At 36.7% G+C, this 27368-nt stretch overlaps 1 pseudogene across 1 annotated transcript; it reads left to right on the top strand.

Moving 5' to 3' along the window:
* The first annotated feature begins 24597 nt into the window (after positions 1-24597).
* On the top strand, positions 24598-25497 carry LOC137720021 (nuclear transcription factor Y subunit B-1 pseudogene; annotated as a pseudogene). The gene has a single exon (XR_015956387.1). The product of XR_015956387.1 is annotated as a nuclear transcription factor Y subunit B-1 pseudogene (transcript).
* The last annotated feature ends 1871 nt before the right edge of the window (positions 25498-27368 follow it).

The raw sequence follows: 27368 nt of genomic DNA, 5'->3' as shown, positions 1-27368 counted from the left end.
CATTTAATATCACAATAACGAATACTTGGGAATATAAGCGTAAAAGTGAAGTAACTACGCATTTAGGGAAACTATAAATATGTATAGGTATAAAATAAACTGCCTACTCACGAGTACGTCGCAGGGTCGTAGCCCTCGAGTCTAGCTTGGCCTCGTACGTCCTTGGGATACATTTCCCCTGTATGTGAAATAACTATAATAGAGTTAATTAAAGCACATATACGGAAACTTAAATAATCCCCCCATAGTTTGCTCAAACCTAGGGTTTAAATACATGAAATCGATCTACTCAACGTCATGAACCTACACAAATTTTCATATAAATTTTTGGACCCCTACACTCGCTGGCCAAGGCACGGCCAGACGCGCCCCCATGCGCAAGCACGTGCCGTTAGTGTGACTAACGCCGTTAGGAATATTCCGTTAAATGCTTAATAGAGATTAACAGCGTTACCTGACGTCGTTAGAATATTCTGTCAACTTTGACCGAATATTCCCTGTCTTCTCCAGCGAGTTCCGTCCTCTACCGTCGGCGCTGCTGTCTGCAAATCGAATATCTCTGGTTTCTGGAAAATTTTCAAACTGGCATAACTTCTTCATTTCTCAACTATCTTCAACCTACTTTATATGGATTTGAAGCTTATAAAGAGTAGAATTGCGTTATACCTCTTTGGAGTCCAAAAAGCGGACGGAGGTGGTCGGAAATCACCTTGAAGTTCCGGCCAAAAGTGAACTCCTCGAAACTCGGTTGTTTCGATGTCCAAGCTTCTTCAAAATTGTCCTAGAGGTCTTGAGAAGTTGTGGGAAAGCTTCCTCAATCTTCAAAACTCCTTAACTCGGCTTGAAAATTGATGAACACAAACTCACTAAGTTCAGACCTTCCGAGTTCGACGTCCAAAACTCAATCAAACAAAGGTTGGTTGGTATGGTTGAGTTTGTGAAGATGAGATGAATGTAATGGTGAGGTTTTTAAGCTCGATCTACAAGCTTTGGTGCTCGTTCATGGCAGTTGTAGAGAAAGAGAGCTTCGGGAGGGAGAGAGAAGGAAGAGAGAAATAGTGGGATATTTTCTTGCTTTTTTGATTGGGTGCCGTGTGGAGGGAAATTATGAAATTGGTGAGTGAAGAAAAAGGAGAGAGGGCATAGGTAGATTTAAAGAATACAAGGGATAAGGTTTTAGGTTTTCTACAATAAAAGGAAATCGAAATGTATCTATAATAGTGTTTCTACATTGATAAAAATTCACGCACACTCATAATAGTGTGTACAAATTAATTACGGAAGCGAGAAAATAAATTGAGAGAGAAATAAACACGTTCACATCACTTGCCTCTAAGGGCATAATAGTCAATTCACATACTCGGGGAGAAATTACATAGAAAATTAGGGACGAGTCGTCACACATATCAACTGACTATTGGAAATCCAAAAGCTTAGCTTGGAGGAAAAACGAGCCATTTGGCATTAGGCTGTGCATATGGAGGGGCCCACTGGGTCGATTCCAACTGCCAGCGTGCGTGAGCTTAGGTGCCAATTGCAAGGGCAGTCTAATGTTGATGCGAGATTTATACGCACACAAATTAAACCCTATTTTTGTCAATTGTAGTATAAGTATAAGTAGGGATCGTTCTTAACCGGGGATTAGGAGGGATTGCAAATCACTTGGAAACTGACTCAAAAACGTAAAATAAAGTTAAAAACGTTCACAAAGACTCAAAGGACTCAAAACAAGTTCAAAAGACTCAAAACTGCCTAAAAACACTAACTAGGCAGTTTCTGACCTTAAACCCAATGTTGGACGAATTTAAGATTATGGTTTGATTCAAACGTAAAAACACAATATAAAACACTATACTAGACTCAAAGAATGCAAAACTAAACTTTAAAACACTAAAACAAACCAAAAGACTCAAACATCACCCAAAACACTCAAAACAGCCTTAAAATCACTTTCTGGGCAGTTTTGAGCACTTTGGTGAATTTGGACGAATTTTGGGAAATAAATTGAATCAAAACACTTTAAAACATAAACTAAACAAAGTCTAAACACTAAAGAACAAGAAAGTAAAGGGGGGTTTTAAATTGACGAGAATTGAAATAACGAAAGAAGTTAATAAACTAGACAGAATGTAAAGATGAATTTGATGGAATTGAATGGATGGGAACCTAGCTAAGGGGTTCATCTCCATACATGTTATACTTGTATAATAAAATGATTTCCAATTGCATTTCAATAAACTATGATACTCAACACCCCAAGTTAACCGTGATGCACTAATTAACCTTCAAATCTTCCTAACGTTTATTGAATTGGATGATGCATGCGACAATTCAAAACATTCCCCACAAGTCCTCAACATGAATGCATAGAAGAGGTACAAGCAAGAATCATTACGCTCTATGAAAATTATAAGTGTTCACGAGGCATTCGTTACTATGATTGCATGAAACTTATGCCAAGAATTTGTTTAACGCGATTGTTTATAAGCAACCTCCACTACTTGCGAATATAAGTTCGTAACTATTAGGTGAAACTCACTTATATTCTAGCGTCATATTCATGCATGAAAATTAAGCGCGCATTCTCAATAAACATACATAAATAAGTTATCAATCAAACGGTTAAACAAATTGAATCCACAACTTATGAAACGCAATTAGAAGTAATCAAATCAAAATGCAAGCATAAACATATATTTCGAATCCCCCCCTTAGCCAAGGGGGGTTTAGTTGAATTTAAACATTGGAATCAAAGAAACACCTAAACATTCCAACAACTCAAACTTGAATTGTATGAACGTTTAGGCCCTCTTCTCTTCCATTCCTCATTCGTACAAAACAAAGAGTATTGAAATTAAACATTGAAATCAAAGAAACACCTAAACATTCCAACAACTCAAACTTGAATTGTATGAACGTTTAGGCCCTCTTATCTTCCTCTTCGTTGTAGCACAAGGTCTAAGGATAGTTTGATGGTGTGAATGGTTTGGGGAGTGGTTGGAGTGGCTGCAATGGAGGAGAAAAGTGTTTTGGTGGCTGCTGCAAGGTTGTGGAGAGGTTTTGACGAATTTCTGGAATATGGAAGAGTGAATTGTGTGTGAATGAGTGTGAATGAATGTTGTGTGAAGTGTGTATGGTTTTTATAGGGAGATGAATGGATGGGAGAGGGAACATGACAGCTAGGTTAAGTGAATGCATGTGCAAAACAGCTAGGATGGCTGAAATTGTAAGGGGAATGCATGTGCAATGTTGGAAATCTGATGGGAGAAAGGTGGATGCATGTGTTGGTTGATTTAAACAATGTGAGGGAATGATGAAAGGGGAAACATGACAGCTAGGATGAATGCATGTGGAGTGCATGTGCAATGTTTTAAAGGATGGAATGCATGTGAATATGCTAGAAATCTGATGGGAATGAATGATTAAATGTGAATGGGTGATTAGAATCTAGGGTGCATGTGGGTGAATGTTTGAATGATTAAAGGGTGTGGAAGATGGCTGAAATGATGAAAGAATAAAGGGTGCATGTGGGTTAATTAATGAAGGAAATGCATGTGCAATGACAATGTGTTAGAATGGATGTGTGTTATGCATGTTAAGTGATAAGTGATAAGTGATGATGATAAGTGATAAGTGATAAGTGATGATGATAAGTGATAAGTGATTATGATAAGTGATATGATAAGTGATGATGATAAGTGATAAGTGATAAGTGATGAGTGATATGATATGTGGTTATGATATGATAAGTGGTGATGATAAGTAATGATATGTGGGAGTGTGGCTGAAATGAAGGAGTGGAATGTTGGAATGTTATGCACGGCTAAGGAAATTGGAAAGGTTTAAATGTCCTAAAACTAAAGGGAACAAGGTTCCAACACTTTGGTCTTCAATTAGGTCTTCAATTTCGTCCAACACTTTGGGGCCAAGCATAAGCTATCCATCCTTAGCCCAAAAGTGCTCCAAAAGTCTCCAAAATGCATCTTTTTGCTCCTTTAGCCCTTTGGACCTACAAACACACGAAAATAGCTTAAAGTACTAAAATAACTAAAGAAACATAACGTAAATGCACGAGAACAAGCCATTTAAGTCGCATGAATATGCTCCTATCAAATGTGCACAAGCCCTTGGTCCAATTGCTCTCCTCTTTTGGGACCACCGAAGCAAGATTTTTTGGTCCAAAGACAGTTTAACCCAATTACAAGGGCAACTTTGGGATTGCTGGACTTGCTCTAAGGGCATGTAAGTTGTCTTCACTATTTATTCTCTTTTGTACTTGCCTTTGCAAGTCCACTCATTTGGAAAAGGCAAGTGATTTACAATTTTTTTATGCTTTGAAAATTTGTTCTATGAAAATAAAATGATTATCTAATTTCAATAATTTACTTCAAGTATAAGGCAAAAACATAGCATTACAACCTAGTACGATAGTAAACAATATTTTTCTCGCGCATGTGCTAACCGTGCCTAACAGAAAAAAAGAAAGTTGGTTGGCGTCAACTTGCCTGTTAGCACAAGGTCAGGATTTAGATCAGTGGTAAAGACATATAGGTAAAAAAAGGTGTGGCTGCACCTTCGTTTGCCGAAATTCGTTCCTAAGAAAAAAACTTCTGACCCTCAGCTAGGCTATTGCTGCTCTAAGGCGCCGATGCTACATTTCTATTTTTTTTAAACACCCATGCCAAAATGACGTCATTTTGGACCTGAAAAAAAAATTAACACACACACGTACACAAAGGAATACATCTAGATAGACAAAAACATTAAGGAGGCACTACCATTGAAACTTGGAAGCAGTAGTCAACCACACCCATTGCAGCCCATTGCCGCCCTAGCCATACGTCGTCACCCTCCACGGCTCCATGCCATCATCAGCCATTAGGTCCACCACCGGCCACTGTCATTTTGAGGTAAATTTCTAATTTTTCAAATTCAAATCCCTAATTGATAATTCAACATAAAATTTTGGTTAATTGCTATAGTTTAATATGGTTATTGATTGATTAATTGTTGTTTAATATATATATATATATATATATATGATTATTGATTAATTGAATTATTGTTTAAGATATATATGAAAATTGATTATTGGTTAATTGAATTGATTATTGATTAATGAGTTTTTTTATTAGCACTTCATATATTGTTGAATACACCCCACATAAATATGTATTATTAAATCACGAGAGCTGCTAGACCCATCTTGTTGTCTTATTTTCCCACCCACATTATATTTACACCCACTATAAAAAGTTAAAAAATTAAAATGTTATTTCCTACCCCACTATTATTCCTAAAATAACCCTTAATATATATATATATATATATAATTAGAGATAAAAAGTCACAGAGCTATGCTTTAATTATACGATGTCGACAAATCAAGTTGACCCACATAAAATTATCTTTTACCTCTTCGAGGGAAATATAATCATCTATTTCTTCCATAGAAACATCATCTTCTAAGTTCAATTTTTTTGCTTTCTCTGAATGAAAGGAGATGGGAATGATGAGTTACGGTTTAAGGGAGACAAATCGTCTAAACATAGCGTGAGAGTTATCACGCCCAAACTTTTCTTTTTTATTTTTTATTAAAAAAAAAGTAATGCAAAAGGGGGTAACTAAGGTCCTTATTAGTCATTTTACATACTGACAAATTTGTAATTAAAAAATTCATAAAAATGTGGGTGGAAAGATAATATATTGGGGTAGGAATAACAGCTCTCTAAATCACTCATGTATCTTAACATGAAATGACTATTTAGCCCCAAAAAATTTAAAAGAAATTGAATACACAAATTATTTATTAATATGAACCCTAACTCTAAATTGGTTTTCTAAACCCAAACCCTAAAATCCTAAAACCCCTAATTGACAAAAACCCCAAATTGATAGAAACTTAAACCCTAAAAATAAAAAAATGTTACGAATTCGTAACCAGACATACTTCATTATGGATTTTGTAAGAACTACAACATTTTTTTGTTATCAAAATCTATAACTACTCCAAAACAAATTTTTGACTTCTCCAAAAAAAAAAAAAAAAAAAAAAAAGAAAAGAATAAATCCATTATTATATAAACAAATTTTTTCGCTAAGTGGTAAGCTTGGCTGTTGGCACTACTTTTAAGTTTTGTACAGTAAGAATAATTGAACCCATTATAATTTTGAAAAAAAAAAAAAATTCACTCATGTCCTATCATTCTTTTTTGGGTCAAAATTTTGTGAGATTGGCTCTAGAGGAGTAACAGAGAGGGATACAAATTTTGGATTTGTGCTCTACTAGTAAAATAAACCAACAGTCGAATGTCATGTAGTCGGCCTCATAGTTAGTATTTACATGTTTAACTAGAGTCTTGAAATTTGGAGGTGTGGTGAGAATGAATATTGAATGTATGTGAAGAATGTGGGGTGTATGTAGAAAGTTTGGGGTGTGAGGGTAGTATAGGAAAGTATGTGAGGTGTACTAAGATAAATTTTGATTGAAAAAGTAGATGTGGGGTGTATTTAGTATGTCGGGGTGTATTCAACAATATGTGGGGTGTTAATAAAACAACCCTTGATTAATTGAATTGTTGTCTGATTAATTAATAGTTATTAGTCATAGTAGTTATTAGTCATAGTAGTCCCATTTTTCTTTCTCATTATACAATTACTAATGGAATGATCCTATAAGAAACAATGCTTAATTCCTCCATCAAATGTTAAAGGTAGTCTTCCTTTGAAAATTCCGGTTAGTCCAAATCTTCCTTCTAATATTTCGAGTAATTCATAACAAAGTGAGGTCACTAAGTTGGATGAAATATTGACTAATCCTCCTATAGACCATGGACTTAGGCCACAAATGATTGATTTATTAGCCTAATTATCGTGAAGCAATTTAACACTATCAACAAAATGATCTTTGTCAACCTAAAACCCACAAAAAGGCAAGAAAAGTTATGAGGAAGGACAATCGATGTGTTTTCACCCGTTGGCTAGATAATTTTTAGTGGTTAGAGTATAGTATAACAAGAGATGTTGCATTTTGCCGTTATTGCTATCTTTTCAAATGTCACAATGATGTCTTCACTGAGGAAGGGTTTACAAATTGAAGGAAAGGACCTGAAAATTTTCGAGATTATGAGGAAGGTGTTGGAAGTCTTCATAGTAAATCTTCACAACAAATTAGAGATTTGATGACATAAAAACAACATATTGAAACCTTTGTGATCAAGAAAACCGATGAAGCTCGCATTATTTATCACATTATTTGAGTGGCGCACTTGATTGAACTAGATGGTTGTTGTGATAGGGTCTTTTTGTTCGTGGTCATGATGAATCATTGAAATCAAACAATAGGGGTAGTTATATGGAGCTTATGCAACTTCTTGCCGATCATGATGACAAAGTTAGGAAGGTTATGTTTGAGAATGCTCCAAAAAATCTCAAGTATATTTTTTCCGATATTCAAAGAGATCTTGTCCATGCTTATGCCGTTGAAACTACTGATATAATTACTAAAGATATAGAAGCTGTACTTTTTCCTCTTTTGGTTGATGAATGTCGAGATGTTTCAACTGCAAATGGTGGTGATATTGTGTTATGTGAACAAAAGAGGAGAAGTGATTCAAAGGTTTTTGGGTGTTCAACATGTCTCATCCTACATGAAACATCATCGGCAACAATTGTAACTCGTTTGTAGTGATGAATTATGAACGTAATTAATACTGTCAACTATCTAAAAGGATTTAGTTGTCTAAATTTTTTTGAACCTTGCACCATTTTAAATTCCCTTCCCCCGACAATTTCTGGTTTGGATCAAGGTTGTTCACCCGTTGGATAGACCTTCGAGTTGTTTTCCTCGTTCATTTTTTATAAAGCTTTTAAGAATCCCAAGGGACATCTAGAAGTAGATATTGCATCCTCTCAGGTGTTGGATTACTTGCGGCTCATGCCAATCCCTAAATTGTTGGAACTCCAAGAATATAGGAAACTTGGCTAATTCCATACCAAATCGGGGTTCCTTTTCTTGTAGAATAAGCATGGTTAATCTCAACGATGCCTTGGAATAAAATGATGGAGGCATCACTGATCCATTTGTGTAGCTCTGAGTGGGAAGCTGTTTAGTTCATAACCAAACTACAAAGACATGTTTACTCCGATCTACCTTACTCCGAATAACTTCAAAGTAATCCAAAGTAATATGCTGTTTAGAATTCTTCATGTGTGGCAATTTAGATCCATAACCGACATAAGGTGTACGAGTCATTCAAATTCATTAAGTTTTTCTTCTTACACCATACAGTATGCCCCTGTCTTTTTTCCATTACAAGTTAGTAGTGGAGAAGGACAAGTGTTAAGTTGTCATGTAATGCTTTGTGAGTGACTTTAGTTTTTAGTTGGTCGGAGGGGACTTGCATTGGTTAGATAGTTGAATAGTTAACTTGATTATGATTGTATGTGTGTCCTGAACTCATAGGTCATTACAGTACGTTGTATGCCATTTGATATGAGTTCAGAGGAAGAACTTGAGGAATTCCGTAGAGAATTCCAATATGTGCTGTGAGTGGTAAAACCGAAGTAACTTTTTCCACATTGCTCTGAATTAAGTTCCGCAAAATTCTATAGAAATTTGACATCTGAGTAGAATTGTCTACACATCTTAAGGAATAAGAATCAAACCACTAATGTATTTCAAAGAAAGAATGGTGTGATGTGCAATACATCGTGAACCATCCTTGGCGAATAGCTTATGGCGAGGCGTTAAGGAGATGAGTTCTTTATGGACGTGACTATGCGTAGACTGTAGCATGTATGCAGGATGAGCCTTTGTTAGGCATAGAGACAATATGTCTGTGATAATCTTGTGGAGAAGATGAAGAATCGTCCTCTTTTAGATAATTAAAAGATGGTCGTCCTTTGATAAATATTTAAGCTAGAGTATTTATAGAGATATGGAGAGTCCTTGTAGGGAAAGTAATCCCAATTAAATCGGGAAACTATCTATGAGAGAATTTAGAATAAGATATCCAATTCTCCTAGAATTATGATTCCATTGCCTAATCCTCAAGATATCCTAATTTGACTTAAATTAAGACTTCTTTACTTGGAAGACAAGTAATATCTTCAAGGACTAAGGATGTCTAACTACAGGTCATGAATATGGGCATTCATGTTCTTCTTGCTATCCAACGTCCATGTGTCATGGTCTTAGAAAATCATGGGTCCCACAGTTAGTGTATCTGGCACACACTAGGCATGGTGTTGCTTGTGTTGCCTATGCCTTAAGTATGGTTAGTCAGTTTAAGCATAATCTTAGAAAGCAACATATGAATACGACTATGAAGATATTGCGGTATTTAAAAGGGAGTAAAGGAAAAGGTATCTTGTTTGCAAAGAATGGACATCTCAAAGTTAAAGGATATACTAATGCAGATTGGGCAAGTTCAATTGATAACAGGCGTTCGACATCAGGTTAATTTACCTTTGTAGAGGAAAACTTTGTTACATGGAGGAGTAAGAAGTAGAATGCAGTTATTCGTTCGAGTGCAAGAGCAAAGTTTAGAGGAATGTCATTGGGAGTTTGCGAGATCATATGGTTGCAGCGATTACTAAAGGATTTGAATTTTGGACCTAATCAGTTGATGAAGTTATTTTGTGATAATCAAGTTGCGTGAGATATTGCTCAAAATTCGGTACAACACAATAGGATGAAACATGTTGAGGTTGATTGTTTTTTACTTAAAGAGAAAGTTGAAGATAAAATTATTGGAGTAGCAACAATCAGGACGAATGATTAGTTAGCTGATATGCTTACGAAGGTAGTATTAGATCAAGTGCTTTCTAGGTTCTTAGATAAGTTAGGCACGTATGATATTTATATAGCATATTGGGATATTATAGCGGCAAATATGAATGAAATAATTGGAGAAATGATGAATGGGTCCTAGAATCCTAAGCGAATCAATGCTACCCACTTGGTATTGATTCCTAAAGTTCAAAAACCTGAGTCTATTTCTCAATTTCGTCCAATCAGTTTATGCAACTACTCTTACAAGGTGCTTTCAAAGGTCTTGGCTAACCGTCTCAAGTTGTTTCTTCTGGAGTTGATTTCGACAACCCAGAATGCATTTGTGGCGGGTAGGCAAATTCAAGATAATATTGGCATTGCTTATGAGCTTTTCCATTTCCTCAAAACGAGAAATATGAAATGCATATTTGAGTTGGGAATCAAATTGGACATGGATAAGGCCTACGATAGGGTGGAATGGGACTTTCTTTTGGTAATAATAGAGAAGATGGGCTTCAACAGTAGTTGGAGAAGTTTAATTTTGTGTTGCATTTCATCGGTCAATTTCGCCATCCTCTTGAATGGACAGCCAGGATCCAAATTTATGCCATCAAGGGGGCTCCGCCAAGGTGACCCCTTATCCCCTTATTTCTTCTTTTTAGTCAATGAAGTTCTCTCACTTCGAATCAATAGGCTAGTGACCGGGATTGGATCAAGGGAGTTTGGATGAACCCAACGGGACGACCTATTTCTCACATATTATTCGCTGATGATACACTCATTTTTCTCAAGGCGAAGGAGGAGAATTGTGATGCGAACTAATTAAGCACACAAATTAAAACCCTCTTTTGACAATTGTAGTAAAGATGCAAGTAGGGATCGTTCTAGACCGGGGATTAGGAGGGATTACTAAATCACTTGGAAACTGACTCAAAAACGTAAACAAACGTTAAAAACACTAAACTAGACTCAAAGAATGCAAAACTAAACAATAAAACACTAAAACAAATCAAAAGACTCAAAGAATACAAAACACTTATAAACACAAACTAAGACACTTTCTAACTAAATAAGACACTAAAGTAAAGGGGGATTGAGGTTTTGACGAAATTAAACTAAATGCACAGATTGTAATTTAAAGACAGAATGTAAATATGAATGTGATGAAAATATGGATGAATGCTAGCTAGAAGGTTCTTCTCCACACATGTTACACTTGCATACAAGATGATTTTCAGTTGGTCTTTCGATGAATTATGAAACTCAACACCCCGGGTTAATTAGGTCCGCTTAAATTAACCGTCAAGTTTTCCTTAAGTTAATGAATTGGATGGGTTAGCGCAACGCAATTCAAAACATTCTCCAAAAGTCCTTTACGTGAAAAGCACAATAAAGATACAATCAAAGATCATTAAACATCATGAAAACTATAAGTGTTGACGAGGCATTCGTTACTATGATGAGCATGAAACTAGTGCCAAGAATTCATTTAACGCGATTGTTTATAAGCAACCTCCACTACTTGTGAATATAAGTTCATAATTATTAGGTGAAACTCACTTATATTCTAGCGTCATATTCATGCATGAAAATTAAGCGTGCACTCTCAATAAACATACATAAATAAGTTATCGATCAAGCAGTTAAACAAATTGAATTCACCATTCATGAAATTCCAACCAAAAGTAATCAATTCATATTGCAAGCATAAACATGGTTTCGAATCACCCCCTAGCTAAATAGGGGTTTAGCCTCTCATGTTCACAACAAGAAAAATAAAATTGAATTTAAACATAAAGAACAAAGGATGGATTACACCTAGAACGCCCAACGATTCCACTTGAATTTCTGCGCGTCTAAGTCCTCTTTCCTCTTCTCCTTGCTGCGGCAGTGAGGTTACATGGATGATTTGGATGTTATTTTGGGTTGGGGATGGATTTAGGGAGGTTTGGTGGTGCGGCAAGGTTATGGGGTGGTGTAGGAAGGTTTGGAAGGTGGCTGGAAGGTGGAGGAAGGTGTGTAAGGTGGCTGGAATGGTGGAGGAAGGCACGGCAATAATGGGAAAGCTGCGGCAAGGTTAAGGAAAAATGGGATGGTGCTGCCGCTCTTTTTTAAGGGAATTAGGTTTTTGTTTATAATGGGGGGCCACGGCTTTGTTGTAAAATATTAGGGTAAATGGCTGATTAGTGTGTAGAATCAATGAGAAGGGGGGGGGGGGTCACGGCTTATGGGATTTTTGGGTGCATGATAAATGGGGGCCACGGCAAAGGTAAGAAAAATAAAATGGGATGGTGGCCACGGGTTGAAACTTTTGTTTGGTTTCTTAGGGTAAATGATAGAATACTTTATTATGGTGAATGGCTAATGGGGGGGGGCACGGCTTATGGGAAGAATCAATGTTTTCGTGTATGGATGCACGGATTGAAGGAGGGAATTGGAGAGAAGGGTAGATGGTGGCTGCGAATTGTGTAGACTAAAAATTAGGTGCGGCTTTTGATTAATGTGAATGGGAAGTATGAATGAAATCTCTAGGGTTAGGAAAAAGGTGCATAAAATGAGACAAAACTACCCCCCCTTGCACGGCAAGGGAAGGGAATTGGGCTAAGGCTTTGGTCTTGTGTACTAAAGTGCATACAAGGCCTACAAAGTGGCTAGAAAATACGGACGTTTAAATTTAGGAAAGGTTACCAAAACGGGAAACTTAGGGTTAACTTTCCTATATCAAATAGGAAACCTTGTTTGAGTAGGATTCCTCGTTTTGGTAAGAATTCATCGTTGGAGTAGGAATTCGTCGTTTCTTCAAGTCTTCAACTCATTCACTCCTCTTTCGCTCCAAAAGACTCCAATTTGCATCTTCTTGCACACTTTGGCCTTATAATCTGAAAATACACAAAAGTGGCCTTAAACACTAAAATAACTAAGTAAACACAACATAAATGCACGAGAACAAGCTAATTAAGTTGCATGAATATGCTCCTATCAAATTCCCCCACACTTAACTTTTGCTAGTCCTCGAGCAAAACAAAACAACTAAACTAAACAAAACGAAACAAAACAAACAAAACATAACCTAAACCTTCCAACGTTTGCCTCAGGGATTTCCAATGAAACATGACATGTCAAAGATCATTACTCACATAGCTTTTAGTCTTCCTTCCCCTCAAGCACATACTTAATTCTAGTCACCATTCACTAGTTCGCATTTAATCAATTAAAACACATTTTGAATGTAGTAACATGCCTTAGAGAATTCCCTCAATTCCTCACTAGTTATGCACTCAATTTTCACTCAGATTTTCTGACTACACACCCTACACTAGTTATATGTGAGAAGATTGATGTAAACATGAAAGACTAGTACTCACATATGTTATAACAAAGAACGCAATTTCTGGAGTAATTAAACATGTTTAGATATGATCTCATGAATGGAATGCTACTACTTAGATGCGAGAACCAGTGACACCATATGCTCATACCAAATTCAAACTCCACAATTGAAATGCACAACACTCAAGATAGAAGTCAAGGGTTGTAACGGGGCCTGGGGTATTGGCTAACAACGAAAGGTAGGGATAAACAAAAGTTCTTTAAGCAATAGCAAGCAAAGTATTGAAATTAAGTCCTAGAATTCCCTTAGAATGCAGAAATCAACTTTTAGACAAATGGGGAAGATTCAAACAACTCTTAGGGCCTAATTCATTGTTTTGGGCCCTTACTTCAACAAACAATACTTTTCAACTCTTTTTCACTTCTTTTTTTTTTTTTTTTTTTTTTTCTAACCATGCCTATGGCACATAAACTCATATCAATAATCCTTCCCCCACACTTATTTTCTGCAACACATTAATCAAAGGGAATTCATTCATGCTTACTATGCTTCAAGAACAAGGGTACGGATGGTCCTAATCTAGGCTAGGTGAGGATGATATGGGTTAACAAAGAACATGGGCTAACATAGCTCAATGGGGTTAAACTTAAACACAAAATGAGTTAAGGGCACATGGCTATTTGGCTTTGATGGTGGTTACTACACAACTTCATCTTGAATATGTGTTATGCAAATCAATGACATGCTTTGAATGAAATGGGCATGAGTTCTAGCATTTGGAACTAAGTGATAAAACGCCTTCTAAGTAGTAACCAAGCAATGAATAATGAGATCATGCAACGACTTTAGAAAACAATAATGCACAGATTTTAACTCTCCAAATAACGTTTAGGCTCAAGTCTCACCGGGATGTAGCGTTTGTTTAAGTTCCTTCCTTCAAGCATGTTATAAAAACTGATTTTTATCATTTGTGATTACATGTGAAGTCGTAAACTATAACTACAAACAAGCATAAACCAAAGAGTATATCAAACGTCCATCCATGTTTGTAACTTTCTTTAACCATCATGCAATTAAAAACCAAATCCTCATCATTGCGTTGGAAGGTGACCTACGACACAAACAAACACACAAAAACAACTCTTTTTTGGGTTTTTCAAAACAATTTTTCAAATTTTTATGGGATTTTCGGATTTTTAAGTTAATACACTCTAAAACACTCTAAAATAGCTTAAAAACACTTAAAAACAGTGGGAAACAAGTTTAGACATGTTAGGTGGTAATACCCTACGAATCTCATGCAAAATTATCTCAAAACAGAATGTTACCCCCCCCCCCCCCCCCCACACTTAAACTAAACATTGTCCTCAATGTTTCAAGCTTAACATCACACCAAACACAAGCAAACACATAAACAACAACTAACTCATTAAACATGGCAGAATGTAAATAACAAAGAGAAGAGGTTAGGGACGCAAATCTGGTTATGGAGTGTAAATTCCATCTTCTCCTTGTTGAATGCATGGGTTGCCTCCCACAAAGCGCTTGCTTTAACGTCTTGCAGCCGGACAATGCTTCCATTCAAACTTCCCTAGGTCCCACGGCATGGAATTGATCCTTGAATGGAAGGTGATACTTGAAGTGAACCGGCATTGGTTTGAATTCTAGTGTAGGTGCCTGATTCATCAAAATCAGCCAGTTAGTATAAAATGTAATGGAATTTGGAGAAGATGACTTACTTGTTTTGTCCGACAAGAACTCAATGACAAACACCACTCCTTTGAAAGTTTCAGGGATATTGGACTTGGCCAGATTGCATGTGATGGTTATGACTTGTCCAATGTCATCAAATTCAACTTCTTTGGGTTTTGTGGTTTCAAATATGTCCTCTTTGATGCCTTCTACATCTTCTCCAGCCACTACCTTCTCTTGAATCATTCTTCTTGGTGCACAAAGTCCTTTGAAGAATTCAACACCATCTAAAACTTGCTGTGTTGCACCAAGAATTGGAATAGCATTCTGCACCTTTGGGAAGGCTTCCACGATGTCCTTTTTACTCTTTTCTTGGTTGGGACTCAAAAACCTGCTAGGAAAAGGGACATTGGGTGGAATAACATCAGAATAACATGGAATTGGGACGTCCTTACTTGTGGTGGGTGGTTTAGAGGGCTTAAGGGGCTGCGGCAAGGGTTGTTCTACCCTTGCCGTGTGCATGTCTTCTTCCTCCTCCTCAATTAGCAGTTCCTCATCCACTTCTAGGCTATGTTTGGACATTTTTAGGTCAGCTCCAACCTCCATAGCACTTCCCAAAGTGATAGCATTATGGATTTCAAAATCTTCCTTCGAGTTTTCAATAGTTGAGTTGGAGAGTTCACATTGCTCTTGAATTTGTTTCATGAACTCCATAATCTGCCCAATTTGCTCCTCCAATTTACCCAACTTCTTGTCTTGATTTTGTTCGTCCTGCGTCAAAGAGGTTAGTAATTGAAAATTTTTATCATTATCCATGGACATACTTGAACTTGATTGGAATTGTTGTGGGGGAGGTTGTGGTGGCTGCATAGGTGTTGTATAGAACTCCTCATATGGTTGCCAATATGCTTCTTGTTGAGCTTCCTTGGCTTGATTTTGTGACCCCTGCACCAAAGAATTTAATTCATTAAGAATTTGATTATAATCTATTGACGAACTTGAATTTAATTGAGCATATTGCATATGAAGTTGTGGTGGCTGCATAGGTCTTGAATAGAACTCCTCATATGGCTGCCAATATGCTTCACGTTGAACTTGTTGAGCTTCCCACCACATAGAGTTCGAATGATCCCTCCAATCTCTTTGTGGACATTGTTTGGCTTGAAATCCTTGCCTATATGAAGCACCAAATGTAGGGACACTCTGCATTGTGGTCCTTTCGGCATACGGCGACAATTGAGAAGTAAGATTTGCCAATTGAGCTTGAATGCTAGCAAAATCCATATCTTACTTCTCAAGTACCTAAAATCAAAGAAAGATAACTAAATAAATATCAAAAGTAACAACAAACAAAGAAGACAACACTAAGTTAGAAACTAAAACGGAAACAACTAAACCAAAAAGAAAAGAACCAAGGGATTAGCAAAGTTGCTAATCCCCGGCAACGGCGCCAAAAATTTGATGCGAACTAATTAAGCACACAAATTAAAACCCTCTTTTGACAATTGTAGTAAAGATGCAAGTAGGGATCGTTCTAGACCGGGGATTAGGAGGGATTACTAAATCACTTGGAAACTGACTCAAAAACGTAAACAAACGTTAAAAACACTAAACTAGACTCAAAGAATGCAAAACTAAACAATAAAACACTAAAACAAATCAAAAGACTCAAAGAATACAAAACACTTATAAACACAAACTAAGACACTTTCTAACTAAATAAGACACTAAAGTAAAGGGGGATTGAGGTTTTGACGAAATTAAACTAAATGCACAGATTGTAATTTAAAGACAGAATGTAAATATGAATGTGATGAAAATATGGATGAATGCTAGCTAGAAGGTTCTTCTCCACACATGTTACACTTGCATACAAGATGATTTTCAGTTGGTCTTTCGATGAATTATGAAACTCAACACCCCGGGTTAATTAGGTCCGCTTAAATTAACCGTCAAGTTTTCCTTAAGTTAATGAATTGGATGGGTTAGCGCAACGCAATTCAAAACATTCTCCAAAAGTCCTTTACGTGAAAAGCACAATAAAGATACAATCAAAGATCATTAAACATCATGAAAACTATAAGTGTTGACGAGGCATTCGTTACTATGATGAGCATGAAACTAGTGCCAAGAATTCATTTAACGCGATTGTTTATAAGCAACCTCCACTACTTGTGAATATAAGTTCATAATTATTAGGTGAAACTCACTTATATTCTAGCGTCATATTCATGCATGAAAATTAAGCGTGCACTCTCAATAAACATACATAAATAAGTTATCGATCAAGCAGTTAAACAAATTGAATTCACCATTCATGAAATTCCAACCAAAAGTAATCAATTCATATTGCAAGCATAAACATGGTTTCGAATCACCCCCTAGCTAAATAGGGGTTTAGCCTCTCATGTTCACAACAAGAAAAATAAAATTGAATTTAAACATAAAGAACAAAGGATGGATTACACCTAGAACGCCCAACGATTCCACTTGAATTTCTGCGCGTCTAAGTCCTCTTTCCTCTTCTCCTTGCTGCGGCAGTGAGGTTACATGGATGATTTGGATGTTATTTTGGGTTGGGGATGGATTTAGGGAGGTTTGGTGGTGCGGCAAGGTTATGGGGTGGTGTAGGAAGGTTTGGAAGGTGGCTGGAAGGTGGAGGAAGGTGTGTAAGGTGGCTGGAATGGTGGAGGAAGGCACGGCAATAATGGGAAAGCTGCGGCAAGGTTAAGGAAAAATGGGATGGTGCTGCCGCTCTTTTTTAAGGGAATTAGGTTTTTGTTTATAATGGGGGGCCACGGCTTTGTTGTAAAATATTAGGGTAAATGGCTGATTAGTGTGTAGAATCAATGAGAGGGGGGGTCACGGCTTATGGGATTTTTGGGTGCATGATAAATGGGGGCCACGGCAAAGGTAAGAAAAATAAAATGGGATGGTGGCCACGGGTTGAAACTTTTGTTTGGTTTCTTAGGGTAAATGATAGAATACTTTATTATGGTGAATGGCTAATGGGGGGGGGGCACGGCTTATGGGAAGAATCAATATTTTCGTGTATGGATGCACGGATTGAAGGAGGGAATTGGAGAGAAGGGTAGATGGTGGCTGCGAATTGTGTAGACTAAAAATTAGGTGCGGCTTTTGATTAATGTGAATGGGAAGTATGAATGAAATCTCTAGGGTTAGGAAAAAGGTGCATAAAATGAGACAAAACTACCCCCCCTTGCACGGCAAGGGAAGGGAATTGGGCTAAGGCTTTGGTCTTGTGTACTAAAGTGCATACAAGGCCTACAAAGTGGCTAGAAAATACGGACGTTTAAATTTAGGAAAGGTTACCAAAACGGGAAACTTAGGGTTAACTTTCCTATATAAAATAGGAAACCTTGTTTGAGTAGGATTCCTCGTTTTGGTAAGAATTCATCGTTGGAGTAGGAATTCGTCGTTTCTTCAAGTCTTCAACTCATTCACTCCTCTTTCGCTCCAAAAGACTCCAATTTGCATCTTCTTGCACACTTTGGCCTTATAATCTGAAAATACACAAAAGTGGCCTTAAACACTAAAATAACTAAGTAAACACAACATAAATGCACGAGAACAAGCTAATTAAGTCGCATGAATATGCTCCTATCAAATTGCCAACATTTAACTCATATGATCGATGAATATTACTCGGCTTCTGGTCAACAGGTTAATATTTCTAAATCGAGTGTTTTCTTCAGATCTAATGGGCCTGACATTTTAATAAATCAGTTGGCTATCACCCTTAGTATGGTAAGGGTCGGGGACTCAGGTCTGTATTTGGGGGTTCCGACCATCTGGGGATGCTCGAAGAAAAATGGGCTTGCTTATGTCACGGGAAGGTTATTGGGTAAGCTTCAAAGATGGAATAAATCTTCTCTTTCACAGTCAGGGCGAGAAGTCCTCCTTAAAATGGTGGCGAAAGCAATTCTGGCATACCCAATGAACCTTTTCAAGTTTCCCATGACATTCTACAATGAATTAGATGCTTTGATTTCTAAATTTTGGTGGAGGCAAAAAGATGGGGAGAATCAGATCCATTGGGTGTCTAGAGAGAAGTTGGGCTGATCGAAAGAGGAATGATGGCTTGGTCTGAGGAGTTTGAAAAGTTCAACAAGGCCTTGCTGGCGAAATAATGCTGGAGATTGATTATGGAGCCCAATTCTTTGTGGGTGAAGGTGCTTAAAGCCCGTTATTTCCCTAATTGCTCTTTTCTTGATGCGAATAGGAGGGGAAAAGCCTCTTGGGCCTGGTCAAGTTTTTTAGTTGGAAGATATCTGCTTCGGGAGAGAGCACACTGGAAGATAATAAGCGGTATTGATGTAAAAGTTTGGATTGACATGTGGATCCCCTCCATTCCCTCTGGTTTTCTTCTCCCTTAGGCACGGTGTAGGTTTCAAAAAACTTAAAGGTAAATTTGCTCATTGACCAAAATAATGGGTCTTGGGACATTACTTTCCTGAAACCTTTTGTGGAAAAGCTGGTGTATGAGGCTATCCTGGAGACTTCCATCGGTGACCCGGAGTTGCCGGACCGACTTATGTGGCATTCTGTGAAAGAAGGAAGCTATACGGTGAAATTTGGATATTACTGGGTGCTAGCTAAAAACCAGCCAACTCGAAGCATTTCAATCACTCGGTGGCCTCTATTCTTAGAGAATTGTGGAAGTGTCTGTGGAGTTTGAAGGTTCTGCCCAAGATACGGTGTTTTTTGTGGAAGTCCCTACATGGGGCCATGGCGACAATGGCCAATTTATATAAAAGACGTTTGTCTTAATCACCCACCTGCCCCCTTTGTAATCTGCAAGAGGAAACAATTGAACACCTCTTCCTACAATGCCCTTGGGTGGAAGTGGTTTGGTTTAGGGGGAATATGAACTTAAGTATTAACATGATGGACATTTCCACATGGGTGATGTGGCTGAAGGAAACATTTAAATCAGTCATTGGTTCGAAAGAAGAGAAGCGTATGTGGTTAGCATATATTGATTTTTCATGCTGTCAGATATGGTTAGCCAGGTGCAACTTCCTGTTTAACTAGAAACACATATACCCAAGGAAGGTATTAGCAACCACCTCACACTCGGTTAATGCTTTCAAGGAGGCTACATCTTCTACAATTATTTGGACATTGCCCTCCTCTCTTATCTTGGAGAATATCACCCATTAGTGTCCTCCATGTTAGGGTTTTGTGATAATAAATGTGGATGCAAGTTGGATGGTACAGGGAGTATGGGGTTTATAGGTGTGGTGGCGAGGGATAACGAGGGGAGGTTCCTGGTGGCATGCAGATATGGTGTCAAGGCGACTAGTGTAGCAATGGCAAAGACTTTGGCTATCCTGTATGGTTGTAAGTTGGGGATTATTAAGGGCTGGAATTCTGTAATCATTGAATTTGACTCCTCCGAATCCATCTCTTAGCTTCGGGACCAAGCAAAGTTAGGCAGTTGGGAAACTTTTCCCATTCTTGTAAATTGCTACAGGATGGGGAGGTCTTTTCAAAATTGCCGCTGGTCTTGGGTTCCAAGATTGGCCAACTCGGTTGCGGACCTTTTGGCGTGGCGGTGTTGTAGGGAAGTATGTGATGTAATTTGGGTCGACAGACCGCCATCTTCCCTGGTACAGACCGCCATCTTCCCTGGTACATGTTTTTTGTAATGATGGCATTTTCTGTCCCCCCTAGATGAGTAGGTGGTGTAAGGAGGGACGCTTTTAGCATTAGATGAGGCGTCATGATTCTCTGTACCTCCTTACACTACTCTTTCCTAGTAGTTTGTGTTGACTACTTGCCTCGGGGTAGGCCTTCTGTAATATTTTGGCATATTTTCCCAGTTTAGTTATATTCCATTCTCCAAAAAAAAAAAAAAAAAAAAAAGAGAATGTTGACTTTTATGTAATAGTCCTAATTAGTTGTACTTATTCTGTAGTAGTGAGATAGTGTTTGTAAATCATGTATATATACCTCAAGGTGAGATGAATAAGATATCGTTTAGAATCAAACAACATGTCCAATGACAAGTTAAGTTCTAGACAAATTTTTCTCGCGCGTGAAGAGACTAATTATTAAGTAGAATATTATAATAAGCATATTAAATAGAGCTCATTGTGTTAATTGATGTGACATAATTACAATAATTATCACATCATATAATTTAAAAATGTGATAAAAAAATGTGATCTTTGTAATATTTTCTAACCCCCACCACATCATATGTAGTTTAAGCATTGTTCTAAAAATCGGCCTAGGCGGCACCTAGGCGCTCGACGGTGGAGTCCCGACCCGATTTAGGCTAAGGCGTTCAGGTGAGGAAGGGAGAATTTAGGCAGCCGCCTAGGCGCTCGATAGGTGCTCAAGGCGGTCTAGGCGGTGCTAGGCGGTGACCTAGGTGGCAGTCGAAGTAACTCCCAATCTCGCTGCAAATCTTGCCTCACATCCGCATGATCCACCACCAATAACCCAAATCTTCAAACCAGCACTCCTGCACCCAACATTAGTCGATAAACCCATTGAAATTAAAAAAAAAAAAAAAAAAAACTAAAGAACAAAACTAGAATTCACGACGCCTCAAGTAGATTGAGAAGATGATGGGTTTTGCTGCAGAGAAAAGAGGATCTGTTGCAGAGAAGAAAAGAGAAAAAAGAGAGAGAGAGAGAGAGAGAGAGTCGAAAGAAAAAGGAAGAAAAAAAGGTATAAATGCAAGAGCCACTTTTCCACTAACCAAATGATGGTCGTGAAAGCCTTGGCCTTGGAGAAAGCTATGGACAAGGAATCAAGGTGGTTTAATTGAAAAATGGGCTTTTCTTTTAAGTTAGGTCCATTTTGATTTAAAACTAATTCCACTATTCTTTATAATAAATATTTATTTATGTATTTTTTTAATTTACATTTTTTTTCTTCTAATTTCTCTATACAAATATGGTTTTTCAAAGTGTGAATATATGTATATTTATATGTTAATATGTTATATAATAAATTTATTTTAAAAAAATACAAATCCTTCTAGAGACCGCCTACTGCAAGTCAGCGATTCAGCAGGGCATGGACAGGTCCAGAATTCTCTGTAGAGAGGGGCAGGTCGAGGCAGTTGATAAAGAAGCCATTTGTCACAAGCCTGATCAAAAGATGGCTTTTGACCAAATAAAAAACATATCAAAAGATGTTTAGTGTGTTTTATTATACATTTATTTTCCTTTTTGTAAGATGATAGTTATACTGTTTTCAAAGCTACGGTGGAGACTACATATCAGGGACAACGTCTGACGCATTAAAATAATTAAGCAAGTACAAAGCAAATCATTTTATTAAATTAAGGCACATTGCAGATATGAATTAAGGCATATTGTTATCCATACTTAACCATTTAATACAAGCGAAATTACAGAGTTATTGATCAAATAAAACTTTGAGCGTCTTGTTACTTGAGCTATAAACTTGTTGCACGATTAATCATCTAACTATAACCACAATTCATGAATTAGGCCATATTAGTATCCGTAATTAACCATTTAATACAAGCGATATTACGGAGTTAATAATCGGATACAAGATCTCCCGTGTATCATTATTTGACCTACAAACTTTTTGCAATATAAATCATCTAACTATGACCTTAAACTTGAGCACTTATTTTAAAATGAGTAAGTCCTTGTTTGCGATTTTAAGTCACCCAAATTGGGATAAAAAAAAAAAAAAAACCTCATACGCCCGCGAAGGGCTTACGTATGCGTACATATAGGCTATTTTAACTAGTAATTAAGGGGGAAACCATATTCAACTAAAGAAAGATTGAGAATGGCAGGCAGATGATAATCTTTACGGTCTAGAGATGTGATCGATAGAGAGAGTCTTGGAAAGACAAGTAGGAATAGCTCATAGCTGAGCAATATATATGTGTATAAATATATATACAGGTCTTTGGGCCTATTTAACGTCGAATTTCAACGATTCGAGCTATTTATTTTGTAAATCTTAATTCATAGATCATCTTTCCAAAAATTTAATTTAATCCGAAACCATTTGCCTATTTAATTATCATGATGTAATTTCATTGTTTCTTATAGAACAAAATGTTCGTCAATTTCTTTGAATTCAACTAGATGTCTCAAATATTTTCGATTTGACTAATATTGTACAAGGATGATTAATGAGGTCTAACTTGAAAAATAGACGATTCGGATCGTTGAAATTTGATCTGATATAGTCCTTACAACTAATCCTTATTTTTTTTTTTAAATGGAGATATCTTTCTTTAAAGGCCTTATATATATATATATATAAATAAATATATGTGTTAATGTGCTCCACTCTACCATTTGCTATGCCTTTTTAAGCCGTACAAAGATACCGAGTGATTCATTGGATATAAAATTGCAGTCCAAGTTTTTTATGAAATCTGAAGATAAATCAACAAAGTATCTACAAAGAAGGATTGTTGAAGACAGGAACATGGTGTGGTTTCTGGCTACTATCAATGGTACCCTAAACTTTATTTAGCATATATGCCACCTAAATTTACCTAGGTGCTATAGTGTAGAGACAAGGCCAACTGTCGGACAACGAAGTGGTTGATTCTTTGGTCGACAACAATGCATGTATGTTGGTCCCGAAAATTGTCACGCATCGATGCGGCACGAGTTGTTTGGTGCCAACAAATCCTAGGCAATTGGGGGTGTCGCAGCCTATGTAGGGTCAAAATACTATTTTTTCTATTTATTTGTACTATTATTTGTATCATATTTGTAATAGAGATGAGACCCACATTCGTTGACGGGCTCTACCTCTATCAGAAAGAGCCTACCTCCATCAAAGAGATAATACACATAAATAGTAAGTGTAGTATTACTCATATAGGGCAATATAGGAATGTCATTTGCACTTGCACATCTTTGTATAAATTAAGCAACTTATATATTTCACTCTCTTAGAGTCATTTGATAACTGTATAGTATTTAATTTTTTGAAAACTAAAAACTCGTTGAGTAACTACTTTAAATTTTCAAAAAAGAAAAAAAATAAAGTTGAAAATATAAATAAAATTCTCGAGTTTACAAAATTGGACTTTAGCTTTGATTAATAGTCACAAGATATAACTTATTACACACGGTATCTGTTGCCGGTGGACGTGTTCAACAGTTTTAAGGTCTCCCCATTGCCGTGCAGGCTGAAATTATATTTTTCGTTCCCATTCGGTTTATCGATTTTAAATTATATTCAAAAGCCACAAAGGAAATTGACACTATGGAACAAAAGAGATTAAAAAATAGATAATAAAAAACCAATATTTGGAAAGGTGATTGCTTGTTTTTTCATGTCCCAACTCAATTTTTCATGTTTGGTTCCATGGAACTTCCGTCACAGAAAAGGTCACAGTGTCAATTTATTATTGATGTTCTTTTGTTATTATTATTATTATTTTTTTTTTTTGTATAACGATATATTTTATACTACAGGAGGAAGGATTTCGGCTAAGCCATACAATGACAAACCTAATTTGGTATCGAATTCATCATCTACAAGATTCGAATCCCTCACTTACAAGTGAAGATAAATACCACCAAACAATAGTATTGAGTAGCTTGTTATTATTTAACACCACATATTACTTTTTCTTCTTCTCTCATCCAAAGATTCCATACCTTCACACACCATCCTTTGCATTTGTTCTAACCAACCAGTGTTTGTTTTTCTTTTTTGTCCACATCAAACCGCCTTTCCACTCGTTTTTCTTTTCAAAAATAAAATATTCTTCTAGGTTCTTTTCCCCCCACTTCTGTTAGCTTAAAAACCCCCAACTCTTCCTCATAGATTCCACAACATAAACACTTCAACGCAAGGAAGAGGAAGAGAGGGAAAAAACCTAAACACAATGAGTGGAAAAAGAAATCAAACGTGTAGCCCGGTTGGAAGCCCGCTGTCTGGGAACGTCTCAGACAGCAGTTCCAAAGAGCAAGACAGGTTCCTCCCCATTGCGAACGTGAGCCGTATCATGAAGAAGTCCCTGCCAGCAAATGCCAAGATTTCAAAGGAAGCCAAGGAGACGGTCCAAGAATGTGTATCGGAGTTCATAAGCTTCATCACGGGCGAAGCATCGGACAAGTGCCAGAGAGAAAAGAGAAAGACTATCAACGGGGATGACCTACTTTGGGCCATGACAACTCTGGGATTCGAGAATTATGTTGGACCCTTGAAAATGTATCTCAACAAGTACAGGGAGACCGAGGGAGATAAGAACTCCATGGCCAGAGAAGAAGACCACCCTCATGGTTCTAATGGTCAAACCAACATTATTTTAAGTAACAAGATGGATTTTTCGAATGAAGGTTTCTATTCAGTTGGGGGACGACAGCAGCAGCAGCAAGTGACGACTTCAAATTACAATTTGGCGAGTAGTCATGGCGCTTACAATTTCAGTAGGATTCATGAGAGTGGAGATGGCAGTGCAAACAGAGATTTGGCAGCTCATCATCATCTTCATAACGGGATAGGATGGTAGATACTGCAATATTTATATATGTCTAATTTCATATCTTTGTCTGTTGCATTTAGTTGGCTTCTTGAAGCTTAATTTGGAATGTTTACACACATTTGAACCAAGTATTAGTTATTGTAACAGTTCTGGAGTCTGTACATGGACAATACAGCAGTATTGTGATGCAGTTGTTTTAATTTATTAGGAGATTTTGGATGCGGTAGTTTGCCACTAATAGTTGTGATAATTGGAAGTGTACAACATCATCCAAGTAATATAGTGATAAGCAGTGGCAGTGCCAGAATTATATAACAATGGGATCATGATAAGTAAGTGTAAAATTAAGCATATTTTTGTTTATAGTTTGTCCACGTAGTAATATCGTATTTTTTGTTTATATGTAAAGCGCTAACAAAAAGTAAAAGAAAACATCAAGCACCACACATGGCAATAAGCCACGAATCAAGAAGTCAATACATCCAGGAAATATGTAGTCAAGGACGTAAGTGAAAATTAGAACATGAGTTTTTTTTGGTCAATTAATAAGAATTTGAGTTAAGCACATTGTAAGAGACAAAAAAAATCTGAATTATGAAGAAGATGCACCACAAAAGAAGAAGATAGAGGATAGAAAGAAGAAAATTGAAGCTGTAGCAGCAGAGAGGAGACCGTTGAGAAACAAAATGCTAACCTACAAACCATTTATTTCCCAAACTGATAGGGGTCAAGACAAAAAAACAAGAGGGAAAACATTGAGTTATTGGGGTCATGTGAGCTCAATGACCCCAATGTGGCTCCGCTAGTGGTGATAAGTAGCGTGTTATTCTAATAAGGATCGGATTAACCTAAATTTACTATTACGATTTAACTTTGAACTAACACGAAGTAAAAGTGAATGAATTATAAAAGATTAATGTATGAAAACACTAGGACATCATGTTTCTCATTCTCAATCCCATCTAATCCTGTTATTCATATTAACCTCAAATTATTCCCATGTTGCTAGAAATTATCCCTTGATTCGTCAATATTTCTTGTCAGAATATACTACTTGTGTTTTTAACTATCTACCCATGCTATGTCTAGTCATAGTTATAGATAATCAAAACCCTTTAAACTCAATAGATAATTATACGAAACTTCAGAAATCATACCAGTATGTCTACTCGGCTATGAAATTCATGATAATTGTTATGAAAAGCAATCTACTAAACTCAACTTGTAAATCGCAATTTAGTTCTTCACATAAATAATAGCCAGTTATTTAATAACAACAAAGCACAATAACAATTACTCAACATAAATAATAACTAAGATTAATATAAATAACGAGAATTATATGTTCATGATAAGAGCCATCCTAGTCCTAGCAAAAGGAATTAATTCATGATAAAATTAAAATATACAACGTTAGAATTCGAAAATATAGAAAGAAAGGACCGAAAAACTACAATTCCTTGTTGCCTAAACCAATTATATGTTCATGATAAGAGCCACCCTAGTTCTAACAAAAGGAATTAATTCATGATAAAATTAAAATATACAACGTTAGAATTCGAAAATATTGAAAGAAAGGACCAGAAAACTACAATTCCTTGTCGCCTAAACCAATTGGACTAGCCAATTAATGACAAACTTACACCAACCTTCTTAATTGAGCTAACCATTTCACACGGTTTGGAATGCTTTGAAGGCCCAAGTTCCAATAATTGCACCGGTCCAACAAAGTCATGCGCACAACTCGATAATCTTCGGGTTTTCCCAAATTAACCATGAGATTCATGTTTAGTTCTCAAATCATTTTTAACAAAACTCGCACAAAACACATTAAATTCAACAAGTTAATACAAAATCATGACTAAATATTAGGTAAAAGAGGTACAATACGTAAAAGTATCAACCTAACAATAATTTTTAACCGCTAATTAACTACGGTCTGGTGATTTTTTTTTTCAGTGAAAAATCTTAGGTTCGAATCTTGTATATAACGAATTTGATACCAAATTAGATTGTCCATTGTGTGACTTAGCAACCTCCTATTAATATAAACTATATCGTTGAACTTAAAAAAAAAAAAAAAAAAAAAA

Source organism: Pyrus communis, chromosome 15 (genome assembly GCF_041283825.1).
Source record: "Pyrus communis isolate YQ-2024b chromosome 15, ASM4128382v1, whole genome shotgun sequence".
In the NCBI taxonomy this organism is placed as follows: Eukaryota; Viridiplantae; Streptophyta; class Magnoliopsida; order Rosales; family Rosaceae; genus Pyrus; species Pyrus communis.
The sequence above is the reverse complement of the archived record's forward strand: the minus strand, read 5'-3'. Positions and strand labels throughout refer to the sequence as shown.